A 13,858-nucleotide genomic window follows, 5' to 3' on the forward strand; every position below is an offset into this window, starting at 1 on the left:
ACTTCTGAATGTGATTTCATCACCATGGCCTTTCTCCATGTGGGGAATTGACATGATTGGCATGATAGAGCCGAAAGCGTCCAACGGTCACAGATTTATTCTCGTAGCAATTGATTACTTCCCCAAGTGGGTTGAAGCAGCATCATACACAAACGTGACCAGGCAGGTGGTTGTGAAGTTTATCAAGAATCAACTCATATGCCGCTATGGTGTGCCAGACAAGATCATTATTGATAATGGATATAACTTGAACAATAAGATGATGAAAGAGTTGTGTAGCGAGTTCAAGATTGCACATCATAATTCTTCCCCTTATAGACCCAAGATGAATGGGGCTGTTGAAGCTGCTAATAAGAATATCAAGAAAATTGTCAAGAAGATGGTTGTTACGTACAAAGATTGGCATGAAATGCTGCCATTTGCCTTGCATGGATATCGTACATCTGTCCGCACTTCAACAGGGGCAACCCCTTTCTCCCTCCCTTGTTTACGGCGTTAAGGTTGTGCTCCCAGTAGAGGTGGAGATCCCATCAATGAGAGTCTTGATGGAAGCCAAGTTGACTGAGGCTGAATGGGTTCAGAGTCGTTATGACCAACTGAATTTGATAAAAGAGAAGAGATTGACTGCCATGTGCCATGGTCAGTTATATCAGCAAAGGATGAAGAAAGCCTTTGATAAGAAGGTCAAGCCTCGTGTGTTCCAAGAAGGTGACCTTGTGCTCAAGAAAGTTTTGTCTTTCGCGCCCGATTCTAGGGGCAAGTGGACTCCAAACTATGAAGATCCATATGTTGTTAAGAGAGCCTTTTCAGGCGGTGCTTTAATGCTTACAACTATGGATGGGGAGGATTTCAATCGTCCTGTGAATTCAGATGCAGTCAAGAAATACTTCTCCTAAAATAAAAACAGAATAGCTCGCTAAGTTGAAAACCCGAAGGGCGGCTTAGGCAAAAATGAGCGTCTCGATGGATTGAAAACCCGAAAGGAAGATCTAGGCAAAAGTTAGAGACATAAAAAATGGATATACATATCCCGCTAGATTGAGTACCTCACCCTGGGGCAATCTAGGCAAAAATTAGGGATTTGGCAAGTAACTGCATCCTGGCAAGACTTTGTTTTTTAAGCTGTCTTCTGTCAGAGAATTTTGCTTAGTCATCGTCAACTGAAGTTTCAAATACATCGGATTCAGAGTTGGTGGAGAAATGGTCATTATGTTTAATGTAGCCATTTTCCAATATATATCACCAATTTCAAATTTGTAAAGATCCATGGAGTCTTGCCATTTGCAGACTACCATTCCATCAAATAAATTTGAGCCTTTATCCAATTCTCTGCACTCTTATTTATTTCTATTCAACAAATATTTTGCATGTTTTAATTGAAAAAAATATCATTGTTTTAAATAAATAAAATTTTCAAAATGAACATTCACAATGACAAAAGGATACTCGAGACGTCTTCAGTGCTCTCCCAAGGATAGTATGATCTCCAAGAGGGTAAGACATTTTTTCATATTCCCAGCATACTTGTATCCTCTTCATTATCTTCCAAGATTGTCTCCTCCGTGAATGCAGAAGAAGATTATGCTTCACCAAATCCCCAGAGACCTTAGGAGTCCGGTCCTAATCTTTTAGCTCCCTAGTGAGTCTGGATCTAGCATTTGTGTTATCAATTATATGGTTGTCATCCCTTGCGTAGATTGACCTAAAATCCCTTATAGATTGATAAATTGAATATGCTAATATTTTTGAAGAAGTTGGTTTTCCCTCACTTCGAGTTAGAGATTTCTCCACCAGAATGAGCAGGAAATCCCCAGCGTAAGCAGAGTCATCATCAAGTTTGATTTGTAGCTTTTCCCCTGTGGACCTGTCTACTTTTGATCTCCAGCAGGTTTGATCCTCGACCATCCTCCACAGGGTTGATCCCGTTTTTACTCCCCAGTGTGGTCACTGGTGGGGTATCCCTAGTAGTTGCCTATGGGTAATCCCCGATTTGGCCGTCAACAATGTTTCCCTAGTGGAACTGTCTGATCAGAGCCCGTTTGTGGTTTCCTCCCGAGCAGAGTGGTTGATGAAGATGTTTATCCTTTCATCCCCAGCGAAGTAATGTTCTTTTCTCCTTGGCAGGAATGATTTATCCAGTAGTGCAAGGAAATTTGTAGGTTTTGGAACTTTTTGATTGGTGGTCATTCCCCACAGTGTTTCATTTCTCTCTTTGATAATTTCCCCAGTAGAGTTGCTTTTACGGCGGATTCTATCCGTGGTTAGATTCTATAGCCAAGACTTTGCCTGATTGCATGAAGATGTGTTGATCCCTTCCCCAGCGGGAGTAACTGGTTCTCCCTTCCCTGCAGAGATCTTTGTTCCCGGTATCCGGTGCCCCCTATCAAGATTGGATGTTCTCTAGTGGGCCTGGCCTTCTCTTTTGAGATGTAGTATCGGACATTCGTCCATCAATTCTTAGACCTGGTTGTGTTAGATATGTCTGTTTGTCAGCATTCATCATACATAAACCACGCATATACATGCATAATTTTGACATTCAGATATGCAAGTTGCATTTTTTGCCATATATATCTTTGACTGTTATCTCCTGCTATTTGGTGATACATATTTCCCCAAGAAGATGTTTGTGTCTGATCTCTCCATATAGAGTCAGCCCCATAGGCAGAAAGTGTCTATCCTTTCTTCCATATTCCCCACTAAGTTATGTCCTCGTGGATGATTGTTATTTCGGTTTCCTCCCAAAAACATTTATTGGGATGGAATTATTCCCCTGATTTATATCCTCATTGGGTTGAGTCTTGTTTCATTGTGTGTCTCTAGTTTATTCCTAGACTAACTGCTCTTGTTATTTCCCCTGGACTTCCCCGTAGTCTAGGTGAATGATTGCTCAATAACCAGTAATTGTCCATCTATTCCCCGGCGGAATCTGTGGCCTGCTACCCAGTAACCGGTAGTTGTAAGTTCTATTTCTGCGGTTTTCTACCCTCATACCAGTAGTTGTAAACCCCATTTTTATCCCCTTGCAGAGTTAACCTTATTCTTGTTCATCCTAACCGATGGTGGTTACTCTTCTGTGGTTTTCTACCTAATATCTAGTAGATGTAATCCCCTCCTTGTTGGTTATCTTTATCCAATATTCGGTATTGATATTCCTTCACTTTTTGAGTATATCTCCCTGTAACCGGTGATATATCTCCTGGATCATTGCCTTTGTCAATGTATCCCCAACGAGTCATCTTTCATTTACCCTTGGTTGGTAATGATTGTTTCTCCCCTTTGATTGGTCATCATTTTGTACCTAATATTCGGTATCCCGATGTCCTCTCCTTTTGGTCGATTTATCCTTTATTAACCCAGTAACCGATTGCGGATAATCTTCCATGCGAGTATGATATCTACGTTCTGACGGTAATAAATAACATATCTCATGCGCTCTTTGGTTGAAGTCTTTTGTTCTTCCCCAGTCGAGTAAGATTCGTATTTCCTTATGGAATCGAATGCCCATCCTGTAATCGAGTTTGCTTCTCAGCTCTCCTTTCGGATGATGAGTGTCTAGGAAATTTTCCCCAATTCACACCTTGGTTGGTCACCTATTATATGCCCAGTAACCGGTATCCCTGGTGTTCCTTCCTTTTCTGCTCCCTAGTATAACTTTTTGTCCCCTGTGGAGTCAGATGTTCTGAGTCGAAATATACCTTTTTAGGTCTTCCTCAGATGTTTTTGCATGTTTGATATTTATCACCCTCATACCGGTCTTAGATATGTATTCCCCCTGAGCGTGTTCTTCTCACCCTCATACAGGTGTTTCGATCACATGTCTCCTTGAGCTTATTACCCAATAACCGGTAATGCCTCATTCTGTTGTTTCCTCAGAGGAGTCGTGTTTGGACATTTCCCAGTGAACTCCCTTAGTGGATTTTCCCCATCTGAGTCCGGATTTTCATCCGCAGTATCCTTTGTGGATAATTTTTGCTGTGTTGACATATTCCCCAATACATGCATCCTTGAGTCAGCTCGAGTCCTTCCATTGATTTATTTTCATGGAATTCCTCTCATGTCTCTCAGCAAGTTTTAAGTCGTGACCTGCTCACGCAATTTATTCCCTTTCCTATCCCCATAAGAATCCCCAAAGTCTCTGTCCCACTTATGAGTGTCTTACTCATATGGATTTTCAATCTCCTCTGATTTCTTTTCTTCTTTGTGGACACATATCTCCACAGAGTATTACCTTTTTGCATACATACATTTACATCATGAGGTCTCTTAGGGACCAAAATTCGTCTCTTTGTTATTATTTAAGCCTATTCTACCTCGTCGAGACGAAGATTGTAACCTTCACTTCTCCGACTAGAATGACCTTAAATAGGGGCATCTGTAAGACCCTAATTTGGACCCGAAGATCCCACATGGCATCATGACATTGCATTTGCATCTTGGCTCTTACCTTTGGGCGGGATCTCTTGAGAGTTGGTTTGAGATCACCAAGCATGGTTGAATTGTGTATTATTTCTTTTCTTATTTTGTTTACTAACCAAAAGCACAAAAATATGTCATTAACATCTTTTGTTTGTAGTTTGAGCAGTCACAAGGTCCAAAGCTTCTAGGAGATCTTATGTGCATTGATAGGGCCAATTGAATATGAAATCAAGCATGGAAATGGTTCCCATAGCTCTCATCCCTCATATATGCCTCCCAAGTATCTCAATTCATCATTTTGATCAAATCAAACCAAAGGGATTGAGGTTTGTTTCCCAAGGAAATCCTAATTCATCTGTGTACCAACAATGCCTTGCTCATGAAGCAACCTCAACCTATGATCAAATGCAATTAAGGGAAGTTCTTTAATTCATAATTTCATGCATATTTGAGCTTATATGAGTGTCATCAATCATTAATTCATCAAGATATGAGGTATAGACTTGAGAAGTTGATCAGTCAATTCATATGACCATTTTGAAGTACACTGAGACCTAACTTTTAATGTGTTTGTCAAATGGAGATGACCCCAAGAGAAACAATGTTCTTAAGAACCATATGAACAACTTTCATGTTCATCAAAAATTGATTTGAATCATGAAAGGTCATCATCCATTTCAAGACATTATAGGTCATTTTGACTGAAACCCTAATATTGGGTCAACTTCCCAAGGATATAACTCATTCATTTTTCATTATTTTGAGGTGGGATAAAATGCATTGGAAATATTAAGTTGTCTAATTCAAATGTTATGTTGAGAAGAATTTCAAAATCCTAAAATAAATACATGTGATAATGCAAAACATTATAGGTCACATTGGACCAAAAGCATTGAAATGTGAAAAAGTCCAACTTCAAGTGCCCATAACGTATTCATAAAAAATCCAAATGGTGCAAACTTTAAGTCCAAATTTATTGTCTTGAAAGAATATACAACTTTGATGTTGAAGATTTTGTCATTTGGAGCTTGCATCATTGAAACAGAGGTGCTTAAAGTTTGGCTATAAAGAGATTAAATCATTTTCCAGAAGAAAAGAACTTATTATTTCATATCAAGCTCTGGGAGCTTGTTTAAGACCATAAAGAGATTTTTCCAGTTTAAAAACATGTTCTTGGCATTTTGAGTTTTCAAAACCAGGAGGCTGATGAACATACACCTCTTTAGAAATATATCCATTCAGAAGCACACTTTTAACGTCCATCTGATATAGTTTGATGGAGTAATTTACAGCAAAGGATACAAGTAAACGAATAGATTCTAACCTGGTGGCTGGAGAAAAGATTTCATTTTAGTCAATTCCTTCTTGTTGGTTGTAACCTTGTGCCACCAATGTGCTTTAGAGTCAAACTTGTTCTGATTATCTTTAGTGTTTAGGATAAAGCAGGAACATCCGAAAGGATGAAAATAAGAAATGTTGGGTTTTCTTCCCTTGCACAGTTCATAAGGAGTATTATCTATTATAGGTCTAATAGAGTTTCTATTTTGAATATAACACGTTGTATTCACAGCTTCAGCCCAGAAGTGCTTGGCTACATTTGTTTCATTGATCATGGTTCTGGCCATTTCTTGGAGAGTCCTATTCTTCCTTTCTACAACTACATTTTTTTGTGGAATTCTAGGACAAGAGAAATCATGGGATATTCCATTAGAGTCAAAAATCTCTTCAAAAGCATTGTTTTCAAATTCGCCACCATGATCATTTCTGACTCTGATGATTTTAGAGTCAAATTCATTTTTCACTTTTGAGCAGAAACTAGTGAACACAGAATGTGACTCATTCTTGTGTCAGCAATGATTACAAGTCCATACTTCTTACCATTGACTGACGATGTCTTAACAAGTCCAAATAGGTTAATATGTATAAGTTCTAGAGGCTTAGAGGTAGAAACAACATTTTTATTTTTGAAAGTTGTTTTAGAAAACTTTCCTTTCTGACATTCCTCACAAAGAGCATCTGAAGAGAACTTCAACTTAGGTAGGCCTTTTACTAACTCAAGTTTATTTAGCTGAGAAATCCACCTCATGTTAATGTGACCCAAGCGTCTATGCCACACCCATTTCTCTTCATTTACAAGCATTAAACATTTTACATTTTGATATTTTACATCTGAAAGATTAATTTTCTAAATGTTGTTCTTCCTCTTACTAGTGAAAAGGATTGTTCCATTTTTGTGATTAATAGCTTTGCACGTTTTTTTATTAAAGATTCTATCATAACTGTTATTACTTAATTGACCTATGGATAACAATTTATGCATTAATCCTTCAACATAAAGGACATTAGAATTAGAGGGAAGAGATCCAGTACCAACTGTTCCAGATCCTCTGATTCTTCCTTTTTGATTCCCTCCAAAGCCTAAGAAGCCATCGTCTTTAAGTTCCAGGCTTTGGAACATATGATTTCTTCTCATCATGTGTTGCAAGCATCCAGAGTCCAGGTACCGTGATTGGTGTTTTAACTATGCTGCACAAGATATCTGCAACATATACTATTTTATCTTTTGGCACCTAGAATCTTTTGGGTCCTTTATGATTAGTTATCCCCGAGTTTCTTGAAACTTTGGGTTTTCTAGCATTATTAAATTTTTGTGTTTGTGTATGTGTGAATGATAAGAAAAAGGAGATTTAGGTTTGTCTTCTGCATATGGTATTGAGTCATCTTCATCAGAGTCTGTAAGACCCCAATTTTGACCCTAAGATCCCTCATGGCATCATGACATTGCATTTGCATCTTGCCTCAAGGATCATAAGCATCTTGGCTCTTACCTTTGGGTAGGATCTCTTGAGAGTTGGTTTGAGATCACCAAGCATGCTAGAATTGTGTATTATTGATTTTCTTATTTTTTTTACTAACCAAAAGCACAAAAATATGTCACTAACATCTTTTGTTTATAGTTTGAGCAGTCACAAGGTCCAAAGCTTCTAGGAGATCCTATGTGCATTGATAGGGCCAATTGAATATGAAAGCAAGCATGGAAATGGTTCCCGAAGCTCTCATCCCTCATATATGCCTCCCCAAGTATCTCAATTCATCAGTTTGATTAAAGAAACCCAAAGGGTTTGAGGTTTGTTTCCCAAGGAAACCCTAATTCATCTGTGTACCAACTGTGCCTTGCTCATGAAGCAACCTCAACCTATGATCAAATGCAATCAAGGGAAGTTCTTTAATTCATAATTTCATGCATATCTGAGCTTATATGAGTGTCCTCAATCATTAATTCATCAAGATATGAGGTATAGACTTGAGAAGTTGATCAGTCAATTCATCTGACCATTTTGAAGTACACTGAGACCTAACTTTTAATGTGTTTGTCAAATGGAGATGACCCCAAGAGAAACAATGTTCTTAAGAACCATATGAACAACTTTCATGTTCATCAAAAATTGATTTGAATCTTGAAAGTTCATCATCCATTTCAAGACATTATAAGTCATTTTGACTGAAACCCTAATTTTGGGTCAACTTCCCAAAGACATAACTCATTCATTTTTCATTATTTTGAGGTGGGATCAAATGCATTGGAAATATTAAGTTGTCTACTTAATATGTTATGTTGAGATAAATTTCAAAATCCTAAAATAAATACATGTGATAATGCAAAACATTATAGATCACTTAGGACCAAAAGCATTGAAATGTGAAAAAGTCCAACTTCAAGTGCCCATAACATATTCATAAAAAATCCAAATGATGCAAAATTTAAGTCCAAATTGATTGTCTTGAAAGGATCTACAACTTTAATGTTGAAGATTTTGTCATTTGGAGCTTGCATCATTGATACAGAGGTGCTTAAAGTTTGGCTATAAAGAGATTAAATAATTTTCCAGAAGAAAAGAACTTATTATTTCATATCAAGCTCTGGGAGCTTGTTTAAGACCATAAAGAGATTTTTCCAGTTTAAAATCATGTTCTTGACATTTTGAGTTTTCAAAACCAAGAGGCTGCTGAACATATACCTCTTTAGAAATATATCCATTCAGAAGCACACTTTTAACGTCCATCTGATATAGTTTGATGGAGTAATTTACAGCAAAGGATACAAGTTAATGAATAGATTCTAACCTGGTGGCTGGAGAAAAGATTTCATTTTAGTCAATTACTTCTTGTTGGTTGTAACCTTGTGCCACCAATTGTGCTTTGTTTCTAACCACTTCATCATTTTCATTGGGTTTGTTTCTGTACACCCATTTGGTTCCAATCACGTGGGTTCCCTTGGGTCTTGGTACAATATCCCAGACACCGTTATTTGCAAATAGATCAGGTTCTTCTTTCATTTCCTGAATCCATTCTTTCTCTTGAAGAACTTCTTCACAGGATGTTGGCTCTATCAGAGATACTAGTCCCATAAGTATTTCTTCATAACCTTTGAATGTTGATCTTGTTTTGACAAGTTCGTTCTTGTTTCCCATAATCAATTCTTCAAAAACATTTTGTTTATTTCTTGGGCTTTTCTTATTGATTGTAACTTCAGGTGCTTATGAGGTTTCCTTTTCTGCTTCTTCAGATTCTTTAGTCTTTTCGTCAGAACCTGGAAGTGTTAACTCCAAATCTGCAACATTCTCAACTAGCTTTGACTTTTCAGAGTCAAGCTTATCATCAAATCTGACATGTATTGATTCTTCCACAATTTGTGTTTCTGTATTGTATACTCTATAGCCTTTAGAGTGTTTTTATTATCCCAACATAATACACTTTTGTGCTTTAGAGTCAAACTTGTTCTGGTTATCTTTAGTATTTAGGATAAAGCAGGAACATCCAAAAGGATGAAAATAAGAAATGTTGGGTTTTCTTCCCTTGCACAGTTCATAAGGAGTATTCTCTAGAATAGGTCTAATAAAGATTCTATTCTAAATATAACACGTTGTATTCACAGCTTCTGCCCAGAAGTGCTTGGCTACATTTGTTTCATTGATCTTGGTTCTGGCCATTTCTTGGAGAGTCCTATTCTTCCTTTCTATAACTATATTTTGTTATGGAATTCAAGGACAAGAGAAATCATGGGATATTCCATTAGAGTCAAAAAGCTCTTCAAAAAATTTGTTTTCAAATTCGCCACCATGATCACTTCTGACTCTGATGATTTTAGAGTCAAATTCATTTTTCACTTTTGAGCATAAACTAGTGAACACAGAATGTGACTCATTCTTGTGTCTTAGGAATTTTACCCAAGTCCAACGACTATAATCATCAATGATGACAAGTCCATACTTCTTACCATTGACTGACGATGTCTTAACAAGTCCAAATAGGTCAATATTTAGAAGTTCTAGAGGCTTTGTGGTAGAAACAACATTTTTATTTTTGAAAGTTGTTTGAGAAAACTTTCCTTTCTGACATTCCTCACAAAGAGCATCTGAAGAGAACTTCAACTTAGGTAGGCCTTTTACTAACTCAAGTTTATTTAGCTGAGAAATCCTCCTCATGCTAATGTGACCCAAGCGTCTATGCCATATCCATTTATCTTCATTTACAAGCATTAAACATTTTACATTTTGATCTTTTACATCTAAAAGATTAATTTTGTAAATGTTGTTCTTCCTCTTACCAGTGAAAGGATTATTCCATTTTTGTGATTAATAGCTTTGCACGTTTTTTATTAAAGATTATATCATAACTGTTATCACTTAATTGACTTATGGATAACAAGTTATGCATTAATCCTTCAACATAAAGGACATTAGAATTAGAGGGAAGAGATCCATTACCAACTGTTCCAGATCCTCTGATTCTTCCTTTCTGATTCCCTCCAAAGCCTAAGAAGCAATCGTCTTTAAGTTCCAGGCTTTGGAACATATGATTTCTTCCCATCATGTGTCGCAAGCATCCAGAGTCCAGGTACCATGATTGGTGTTTTAACTCTGCTACACAAGATATCTGCAACATATACTATTTTATCTTTTGGCACCCATAATCTTTTGGGTCCTTTATGATTAGTTATCCCCGGGTTTCTTGAAACTTTAGGTTTTCTAGCATTATTAAATTTTTGTGTTTGTGCATGTGTGAATGATAAGAAAAAGGAGATTTAGGTTTGTCTTCTGCATATGGTATTGAGTCATCTTCATCATAGTCTGTAAGACCCCAATTTTGACCCTAAGATCCTTCATGGCATCATGACATTGCATTTGCATCTTGCCTCAAGGATCATAAGCATCTTGGCTCATACCTTTGGGTGGGATCTCTTGAGAGTGGGCTTGAGATCACCAAGCATGCTTGAATTGTGTATTATTGCTTCTCTTGTTTTTTTTACTAACCAAAAGCATAAAAATATGTCACTAACATCTTTTGTTTGTAGTTTGAGCAGTCATAAGGTCCAAAGCTTCTAGGAGATCCTATGTGCATTGATAGGGCCAATTGAATATGAAAGCATGCATGGAAATGGTTCCCAAAGATCTCATCCCACGTATATGCCTCCCAAGTATCTCAATTTATCATTTTGATCAAAGCAAACCAAAGGGTTTGAGGTTTGTTTCCCAAGGAAACTCTAATTCATTTGTGTCCCAACTGTGCCTTGCTCATGAAGCAACCTCAACCTATGATCAAATGCAATCAAGGGAAGTTATTTAATTCATAATTTCATGCATATTTGAGCTTATATGAGTGTCCTCAATCATTAATTCATCAAGATATGAGGTATAGACTTGAGAAGTTGATCAGTCAATTCATCTGACCATTTTGAAGTACACTGAGACCTAACTTTTAATGTGCTTGTCAAATGGAGATGACCCTAAGAGCAAAAATGTTCTTACGAACCATATGAACAACTTTCATGTTCATCAAAAATTTATTTGAATCTTGAAAGGTCATCATCAATTTCAAGACATTATAGGTCATTTTGACTGAAACCCTAATTTTGGGTCAACTTCCCAAGGACATAACTCATTCATTTATTACTATTTTGAGGTGGGATCAAATGCATTGGAAAGATTAAGATGTCTACTTCAAATGTTATGTTGAGAAAAATTTAAAAATCCTAAAAGAAATACATATGATAATGCAAAACATTATAGATCACTTTGGACCAAAAGCATTGAAATGTGAAAAAGTCCAACTTCAAGTGCCCATAACGTATTCATCAAAAATCCCAATGATGCAAAATTTAAGTCCAAATTTATTTTCTTAAAAAGATATACTACTTTAATGTTGAAGATTTTGTCATTTGGAGCTTGCATCATTGAAACAGAGGTGCTTAAAGTTTGGTTATAAAGTGATTAAATCATTTTCCAGTAGAAAAGAACTTATTATTTCATATCAAGCTCTGGGAGCTTGTTTAAGACCATAAAGAGATTTTTCCAGTTTAAAAACATGTTCTTGACATTTTGAGTTTTCAAAACCAGGAGGCTGATGAACATACACCTCCTTAGAAATATATCCATTCAGAAGCACACTTTTAACGTCTATCTGATATAGTTTGATGGAGTAATTTACAGCAAAGGATACAAGTAAACGAATAGATTCTAACCTGGTGGCTGGAGAAAAGATTTCATTTTAGTCAATTCCTTCTTGTTGGTTGTAACCTTTTTCCACCAATTGTGCTTTGTTTCTAACCACTTCATCCTTTTCATTGAGTTTGTTTCTGTACACCCATTTGGTTCCAATCTTGTGGGTTCCCTTGGGTCTTGGTACAATATCCCAGACACCGTTCTTTGCAAATAGATCAGGTTCTTCTTTCATTTCCTGAATCCATTCTTTGTCTTGAAGAACTTGTTCACGGGATGTTGGCTCTACCAGAGATACTAGTCCCATAAGTATTTCTTCAGAACCTTTGAATGTTGATCTTGTTCTGACAAGTTCGTTCTTGTTTCCCAGAATCAATTCTTCAGAAACATTTTGTTTATTTCTTGGTCTTTTCTGATTGATTGTAACTTCAGGTGCTTATGACTTTTCCTTTTCTGCTTCTTCAGATTCATTAGTGTTTTCGTCAGAACCTGGAAGTGTTATCTCCAAATCTGCAACATTCTCAACTAGCTTAGACTTTTCAGAGTCAAGCTTATCATCAAATCTAACATGTATAGATTCTTCCACAATTTGTGTTTCTGTATTGTATACTCTATAGCCTTTAGAGTGTTTTGATTATCCCAACATAATACACTTTTGTGTTGTTGAGTCAAACTTGTTCTGATTATCTTTAGTATTTAGGATAAAGCAGGAACATCCAAAAGGATGAAAATAAGAAATGTTGGGTTTTCTTCCCTTGCACAACTCATAAGGAGTATTCTCTGGAATATGTCTAATAGAGATTCTATTCTAAATATAACACGTTGTATTCACAGCTTCAGCCCAGAAGTGCTTGGCTACATTTGTTTCATTGATAATGGTTCTGGCCATTTCTTGGAGAGTCCTATACTTCCTTTCTACAACTACATTTTGTTGTGGAATTCTAGGACAGGAGAAATCATGATATATTCCATTAGAGTCAAAAAGCTCTTCAAAAAATTTGTTTTCAAATTCGCCACCATGATCACTTCTGACTCTAATGATTTTAGAGTCAAATTCATTTTTCACTTTTGAGCAGAAACTAGTGAACACAGAATGTGACTCATTCTTGTGTCTTAGGAATTTTACCCAAGTCCAACAACTATAATCATCAATGATGACGAGTCCATACTTCTTACCATTGACTGACGATGTCTTAACAAGTCCAAATAGGTCAATATGTAGAAGTTCTAGAGGCTTAGAGGTAGAAACAACATTTTTATTTTTGAAAGTTATTTTAGAAAACTATCCTTTCTGACATTCCTCACAAAGAGCATCTGAAGGGAACTTCAACTTAGGTAGGCCTTTTACTAACTCATGTTTATTTAGCTGAGAAATCCTCCTCATGCTAATGTGACCCAAGCATCTATGGCAAACCCATTTCTCTTCATTTACAAGCATTAAACATTTTACATTTTGATCTTTTACATCTGAAAGATTAATTTTGTAAATGTTGTTCTTCCTCTTACCAGTGAAAAGGATTGTTCCATTTTTGTGATTAATAGCTTTGCACGTTTTTTTATTAAAGATATATCATAATTGTTATCACTTAATTGACTTGTGGATAACAAGTTATGCATTAATCCTTCAACCTAAAGGACATTAGAATTAGAGGGAAGAGATCCATTACCATTTGTTCCAGATCCTCTGATTCTTCCTTCTGATTCCCTCCAAAGCCTAAGAAGCCATCGTCTTTAAGTTCCAGGCTTTGGAACTTATGATTTATTCCCATCATGTGTCGCAAGCATCCAGAGTCCAGGTACCATGATTGGTGTTTTAACTCTGCTGCACAAGATATCTGCAACATATACTATTTTATCTTTTGGCACCTAGAATCTTTTGGGACCTTTATGATTAGTTATCCCCGAGTTTCTTAAAACTTTGGGTTTTCTAGCATTATTAA

Source organism: Lathyrus oleraceus, chromosome 3 (genome assembly GCF_024323335.1).
Source record: "Lathyrus oleraceus cultivar Zhongwan6 chromosome 3, CAAS_Psat_ZW6_1.0, whole genome shotgun sequence".
Taxonomy (NCBI): Eukaryota; Viridiplantae; Streptophyta; class Magnoliopsida; order Fabales; family Fabaceae; genus Lathyrus; species Lathyrus oleraceus.